This window comes from Hemicordylus capensis, chromosome 5 (genome assembly GCF_027244095.1).
Source record: "Hemicordylus capensis ecotype Gifberg chromosome 5, rHemCap1.1.pri, whole genome shotgun sequence".
Classification (NCBI taxonomy): domain Eukaryota; kingdom Metazoa; phylum Chordata; class Lepidosauria; order Squamata; family Cordylidae; genus Hemicordylus; species Hemicordylus capensis.
Genome location: NC_069661.1, coordinates 19,428,219 through 19,436,189, shown reverse-complemented (window position 1 = coordinate 19,436,189; position 7,971 = coordinate 19,428,219).

Below are 7,971 nucleotides of genomic sequence, written 5' to 3'. Positions count from 1 at the left end.
TCACTTGTTGAACTCCTCCTCTCTCTAAAGCCCTCTGTGACTCCTGAAAATATGTCCCTGAGGGCTGCACAGCACACACAGTGGGTTTCAGAGGGAAGGGGAGATTAATGAAAATTTCTTTTTTTTTTCTGGAGCACATGCTGAGCATTTGCTATACCAATGTTTTTAAGTCTGGGTGTAAAGCAGAGCTTGATACATTCTTTCTACATCCCTCCCCCCAAGCACTGTGATTGGAAGGGGACAGAGAGGCTCTTTATTCCTTTTTGTCAGTTTCAACAAGTTACAATATTTTCCAGTGAAGAAAAACAGTGAGGGGTGGGGAGGTGGGTGGGGGAGCCTTCAAATCCTTCTGAACCAATCTGGACATTGCTGACTTGATTACGAGAGATTAAGGGGTGTAGCTATTTGATTTGGATTCAGCTAGTTGATTCGGCCCAAATCTCAGCCGAATCGAGTAGCAATCTGGAGCGTCTCACAGCTCGAGGGGAAATCCCCTCAGCAACGGGGACAACTGGCACAATATGTAGCTGCTGCAGATATTTCTTAACTCAGCAAGAGATGTGGAGGCTATGAAATAATATGGTTCAGTTTTGAACTGACATGGACTGAAGTGTAGACAAGAACTTACTTAGCCTTGCTTTGGTACTCAGCTTATTGCAAAGTTTGTGTCTCCTGAGTGGGTTGGTGTGGTAAGGCAGAAAACCCGACCAAGCAGGCAGGGTGTGCCACTCCTCCATCACTGTCAATAAGCAAGATGGAAGGTCCTTACATCATTTCATTTACTATTACAATGATTACATAGCTCATTGCCTCCCCATTGTTTCAGTGATGGATTTAATTAACTTCCAATTAATCACAGGGGGTGATATTTAATGCTCAGCCCAGCACTGAGCACGGTGTCACAGACCAAAGAATATATTTTGAAGGCTTCAGTAATCAAGAGGTCATGGAAGATAGATGTTCTTCACTGAGAGACGGAGAAAGAAGATAAATTTGTGCGTCCACTCCACTCTGGCTAACTGTTTTAGGATAATTGTTTTGCATCCAAATTATAACTTTGCAAAAAGGTCCATCCATGAACCCTGAGCCAGACAAAGACAGAGACAGAAGGTGATAAATAACAGGGCTCTGTTAAAAAAGACTTCACCTGGTCATAATTCCCATCTGAAGCCAGCTGTGATGAACTCATCAGGGTATTCTGTTTGCAGTTTGCAGTTGTTTAAGGCCTCCAATTGGCGAGCATAATGAAATGTCTTCTCAAGAAATTTTCACTTAAATGGAGAGATGAAAAAAAAATACTAAGAGGAGAATTTCATTATATTGTCATGATTGCAAACCACACAGAGATTAGAGAAGAGCTTCAGCTAAACCTCCGAATCCAAATGCCCTCTTCTGAGCATAAGGGATGTGAAACCCAGACCCAATTTTATAGGATGATCAAATGCAAAGGAGCACATGAGTCCTGTCCCTTTAAGAGTCATGTAGAAAACAATTTCAGCTGCAGTGCCATTTTGGGAGAGAAGTGAGAACAATCTCTCTCTCTCTCTCTCTCTCTCTCACACACACACACACTTATTTTTCAGGAGCATCTATGTGCCCCTCTGTTTATTAAGAGTTATAAAACAGCTAACACAACAGCATTTCAAATACACCGCGGGGTATTTTTCTTTTCTTCTCTTTTTGCAGATTTGCAATTCCAAGAGCAGGCTGTGATGCTTGTCCTCCATATTTCCCCCTCCCACTAGGTCTTGAACTAAAGGTAAAGGTAAAGTGTGCCGTTGAGTCGGTGTCAACTCCTGGTGACCACAGAGCCCTGTGGTTGTCTTTGGTAGAATACAAGATGGGTTTACCATTGCCATCTCCCACACAGTATGAGATGATGCCTTTCAGCATCTCCCTATATTGCTGCTGCCCGATATAGGTGTTTCCCATAGTCTGGGAAACATACCAGCAAGGATTCGAACTGGCAACCTCTGGCTTGATAATCAAGTCATTTCCCCACTGCGCTAGCCCTCCTGAATTGCAGCAGGCGATTTTCTCTCTCCACACTGTAGGGCTGAGATTCCCAACCTTGGGTCCTTGGACGTTGTCAGCCATTGTGGCTGTGGAATAGTGTGTGTTGCAATCCAGCAACTTCTGGGTAGGGATGTGAACGGAACCGCGGTGGGGCGGTTCGAAGGTGGCAGGGGTCTCCCTTTAAGAGCGGAGGGAGAGTGCACTTACCCCTCCTGCCGCTTTCCCCCCTCTGGCATCGGTTTTTTTAGCAGCCCATTGGGTCGGCAGCATACCTCCCTGCCGCCCCATTGCCCTCCTCTTCCAGATATGACCGGAAGTTGCTGATGTGCCTGCGCTGGGCCTCCGAACTGGTTCCGTGAACATCCCTACCTCTGGGGACAAAAGGCTGGAAACTGCTGCTGTCGGAGAAGTTGTACCTGCCCAAATGGCTTCCTAAGTGAAAGGTACACACGCCATGTTTTCTTTTGCCCCCAGTCACCTGGCATTTTGAGGCCAGCCCAATCCACCAGTCTGTAAAGCTGGATGGAAATGGGTAGGCGGTCTTAGAAGATGCTCCAGCTCCAGCAATGCAAACAAAGCCACCTTGAGTTATCAATAAAATAAATACATTATGCTGATTGAAGGAATAGGCAAGTAGTAATTTGTTTTTAAGCAGTATGCAGCCATGTAAGAACGGGCTGTTATTGATGGTAGTAAGCATAACCATGTCCAAGTTTCTCAAACACTTTGAACTTCTCTCTTCTAAGTTTAGTCTGCTTTCAAGCAGAATTGGTGGAACCCAGCCCTCCGTCCATCAATTCTGCTCCAACTTTCATGAGTAAGCATGTGCAGGCCAGTTTATCAGCAAAAAAGTAATTTTGGACTGTGCGTCTGTGGTTGCAAGTGAGGGGTTGTACATTATGTTTAAATTATCCTCAATGGGGGGCGGGGGCTTCCTGCTTGAAGAAAGGCCATTAGGGAGAAGACTAGATTGAGCCCCTTGGGATGCTAGGTTTCTGTGTGGCAGGAGTATATAATTTTTTCATGGGGGGAATTCAAGCATGCACCCCCACATACTGCATGAAGTGGTACAATCCAAGCACTATTTCACCACTTTAGCTTGCTAGTCGTGTATACTGATCCTTGGTTCCTTAGTTCCTTCATGAACCCAGCATTCTGAATAGAATTTTGTTGTTAAGCAGGAACTTGCCAGCATTATAATTAACTCAGACCTGCACAATTTGTGACTTGAAATCTACTCGTTATACATTGAAGTCTGCCATGTTCTGGAGAATTCCCTCTTCTCATTTTTGTGGTCTCACAGTTGCAAAAACAGGAAGATTATGGAGCCCTCTCTGGTCTGAATTTGGCTTTCTGGGTTACAAGTCATGCAGGCCTAAGTTAGACTGTGAGCATGCAGAGGAGATGATTTTCATCAAGTGAGTCCTTAGAGTAAATACAACTAAAATAAGGATGTGTATAAACCCCCTGATAAATTTCACTTGTCTCACATAATCTCATAGGGCTGCTCTTAAACATGCTTGTATATTTTGTGTTGGTAGTAACACTGACATTTGCTTTGAATTTCATTGTGTGTGCAGCTTAAGTGGCCGCATTAGCACATAATGCGGAGCTGCGGGTCCAATGAACCCATGGTTCCTCCCACTTTCCCTGCCCGTTTACCTGTCCAGACGTAACTGGCAGGACCCCAACTGTAGTCAAGGGGACTGCACAGAGGAGGGGGAACTGGCTGTGTGGGCTTCCTTCTGGAATGAAGGACAGTTCTGGCAGCCAATCACAGCCAGAGAGAGGGAGGAGCTTTCTCCCTCAACTCCGGTTGAAGCGCATTGGGACTGCAGTTCAGTGTTCAGATGTAACACTGACACCTTCAAACTTCAGGTAGGAGTGGCGAAACTCACTACAAACGGAAGGTTCAAATGGGAGTTTCGGAAGGGAAACCTTGGGTCAATTTTGTGTCTAAACCACAGTTGCACATGTTCAAATGTCCTAGAAATTCAACCACAGGCCCCTCAAACCCAGTTTCCTATTATGTGTGAATGGGGCCAATGTCAACCAAATACTGTTACCAAATACCAACCCTCACTTTGGTGAAACAGCTCAGGCATATCTTATTGCAAGCACATAACTAACATTTTGTGTGAACTTTAAGAGCCAGGCTGCATGTTAATTCACCAGCTGACATCCTGACTAATGGTTCACTTGTACAATGAACAAAGTTGCACTTGCACAAGAAGATTACAGAGCCACACAAAGTTGTGGTGCTCCATGAGATTGTGCAACCACTAGTGGAAGGTCTTTTTTGTACAAGGTTGCACTACAAGACTGTGCAATGAGTGTTGTGCAACAATCTTTATGCAACACATGTTGTGCATTTTGTCAACATCTTATGCTAGTGCAGGACTAATCTCAAATAGACATCCTTTCATGGTGCAGCACCCTCATGGTGCACCTTTAAGCCAGTGCAAAATTATTATGCTAGTGCAATACTAGTATGGAATGCAAGCTCCTGAAGTAGAAGAACTTGCCTACACAATATCATTTCACAAGTGTACCATTAATCGGGATGTCTGCCAGTATGTGAGAGAAACCTGGATCATCCTGTTAGGAATTTTGATGATTCCTTCTCCTACAGGCAGAGAAAGTTGGATGTGACATACAGACAGGGAAGAAGAAGCTGCAAGCCACCTTTCTCTATCCTAGGAACATCGGAAGCTGCCATATACTGAGTCAGACCACGGGTCCATCTATCTCAATATTGTTTACACTGGTAGCTACTTCTCCAGTATTGCAGGCAGGAGTCTCTCTCAGCCCTACCTTGGGGATGCCAGGGAGGGAACATGGAACCTGCTGATGCTCTTCCCAGAGCAGCCCCATCCCCTGAGGGGAATATCTTACAGTGCTCATACATGTAGTCTCCCATCCAAACAGAAACCAGGGCAGACCACGCTTAGCAAAGGGGACAAGTCATGCAGACTACCATGAGACCAGCTCTCCTCCCCTTGTTTACCTCTTTTTGTCTGACTCATTTGCAGCTGATATTCCTGGTTCCACCCCTTCCCATCTTCTATGGAATTTTAACTTCTAAGGAGAGATATAATAGCTGGAGAAAGGTGTGGTGGCCATGCACACATGCACAAACTCATCTTTCGATTTGTATGATCCCTTCCAGCATTACCTGCAATAGGTGGTAGGAAGCCATCAGAATTCCTAAGAGGCAAAGCCAAGTGACCGTCGCATGGTGAATGTAGTCAGTAGTAGTTTGGCTCTGGATCTTTCCCACTCATTTCTTTGTCAACAAGGATTGAGCATTTTCCGAACGTCCACAAGGGCTTCTCTCTCTGAAACCATAACCATGCAATATGGCATCTTGGTTTACATAAATCATTATGCACATCCGAGTAAGAATGAGCAAAGACCCATCCTCCTAATGAAGGCAGAGGATAATGCCTTCCTTTCCTGTCGCTAATCTGTGAGTGCAAAGTAATTATCTTCCCAGTGACTTTAAATCTCTCTCTGCGGTATATTTTTTTCGCCTGTCCAACATGTCTTTACAACTCCTTCATCTGGCACACAGCTGGCATGCCTCACGGCAGATTCCTCTAAAGAGTGATTTAAAGTTGCTTTCCATCAATATTAAAACTAATGAACAAGAGGGATTGCGCCGAAACAAGAAACATCTTGACACGTTGTGACTGTAAGGAACACACTTGGTCAGCTGCAACTGAGAACAGCCGCCCTGCCTTCGTCCTCTCCAACTGTTTCCTTGCAGCCGCTGCTGACAGCTCAACAGCCCCAAGAAGCTTGTTAACTTCTTGGCCTCCTCCCCAGGTGTCTTTTTTCAGAGGCACACTCCACTCTCAACAATAAAGCTTTCCCTTTTAATGCTTTCTTTATCAACCACTAGTGGTTTTACAACTGTATTCTGGAGAACGCTGGAATCCTTTGAAGTTTTTATGGGGTTCCAGCATGGTCTAAGGGCACTTGATACAGCCACCTTGCTGAAGCTAAGCAGGTCTTGGTCTGGTCAGTGCTTGGATGGGAGACCCATGTATGCCATCTTTTGGGGTTGGGTCATAAGTCGGTGGGCGAGCATCTGCTTTGCATGCAGAAGGCCCCTGGTTGAGTCCATGGAATCTCCTGGTAGGGCTGGGAAAGACTCCTGCTTGAAACTTATACCCCACCATCCCATCCTGCAAAGCTTCAAGGCTGACTGGGAATGGTCTGTAGCATCTGCTTTGCATGCAGAAGGTCCCAGGCTCACTGGCATCTCCAGGTAAGGCTGAGAAAGGCTCCTGCATGAAACCTTGGAGAAGCCACCTCCAGTCAGTGTAGACCAGGGATTCTCAACGTTGGGTCCCCAGATGTTTTTGGACTTCAGCTCCCATAATCCCCATCCAAAGGCCACTGAGGCTAGGGATTATGGGAGTAAAGTCCAATAACATCTGGGGAACCGACGTTGAGAATCCCTGGTGTAGACAATACAGAGCTTGATGGATCAATGGTCTGATTTGGTATAAGGCAGCTTCCAATGTTCTTAAGATAGGATCCAAAATGGCAGAAAAGCACCCCTGGAAAACAGGTTGCCCCTATGAGCCTTTCCCTGAAGTCAGCAGTTGCAAAGGAATGTAGCCTGTGTTTTGAGGCAGATTCTCTGCCTGGTCCTATGTCAACCAAGTGAACAACCTAGAAATAACCCTTGCATCGAGGTTTCTTTTAAGTGTTGTTCCCCGCTGCACAAGTGTGGGAGCAGCCCACCCCTATCCATGAGCATCCCCTTATTTCAGATCTTGCTAACAGAAAGGAAATAAGAAATTTGGAAAGAAAAATGAGAATGAACAGGAAAAGAAAGAGACTGGCAGGGAGAGATGGAAGGTAACAAAGGAAGGAAGGAAGGAAGGAAGGAAGGAAACAGAGGAAACCAAAAAAAAAAAAAATGGATGTGACTTCCAAAGAATCAGAGGAGTCGATAAGACTCTAATATACTTTTTGTATATAGTTGTGAAGACAAGCAGTATTCATCTCTTTTTCCTGTTTGTTTTCCTCCTCTATTTCTTTTTAAGAAGCAGCCCACTTCCTTATTAAACTCTACAGGCCCAACTGCACAAAACCTTCGTTTTCTCTGCTCAGGTTTTATACTGCCCAAGATGTGTCCAGATTCATGTTAGAATAAACTTTGTTCTGCGTATTCCATAGCAGACACCCAGGGGTTCCTCAGCAGACAAATCTATTCAGAAGGTATTCTTTGGAAGCAGAAAGTTTGAACACCACAGATCTACACTACAGAGGTGAATTAATTTTACAGCCACCTTAAAGAACTGTAAGAGGTTGTGCACACGACTTCAGCTGTGCATCCATGGGACTGACGGGTAGGGGTGTGCACAAAACTGGCTGGCCCGGTTTGGTTTGAGTCCAACTGGACCGGGTCAGTTTGGTTTTGCACCCCATTGAACAACATAGATTTGGTTCGGTTCAAGAGGGTGCGTGTTTCACGAGTCATTTACATTTTTTTAAATTTTAGTATTTACCCCCTCCGGGGGACTTCTCTGAGGCCACAGGGGGTGGAGTCTGCAAAGGTTCACCCTTCCCCCACCGGCCTTCCTTGTGCCAAAAACTGCCCAGTTGAGACGTTCTTCGGCCCTTTCCAGGCCTTTCCCCCTCACACTGGCCATTTTGGAGGCTGTTGCACAAGCACAATGGGCCTCTGCATGGCCTGGCTCATAGGGATGTGCGGTTCGGTCCGCATCCGGACCGGTTCGTCCCGAACCGGTCCGGATCCGGCGGCTCGATCCCGGACCGAATCGGGCCCTTCCGGGACCGAGCCGGACCGAATTCGAACCGGTTCGGGAATGAAATTGAGTCTCTGAGTGTCTCTTTAAAGTTCCAAGTGTGTCCTCCATTTTGTGTCTCCTTCCCGAAACTTTTGCTCCTCCTTGCATCCATTTTGTGATGCTATTT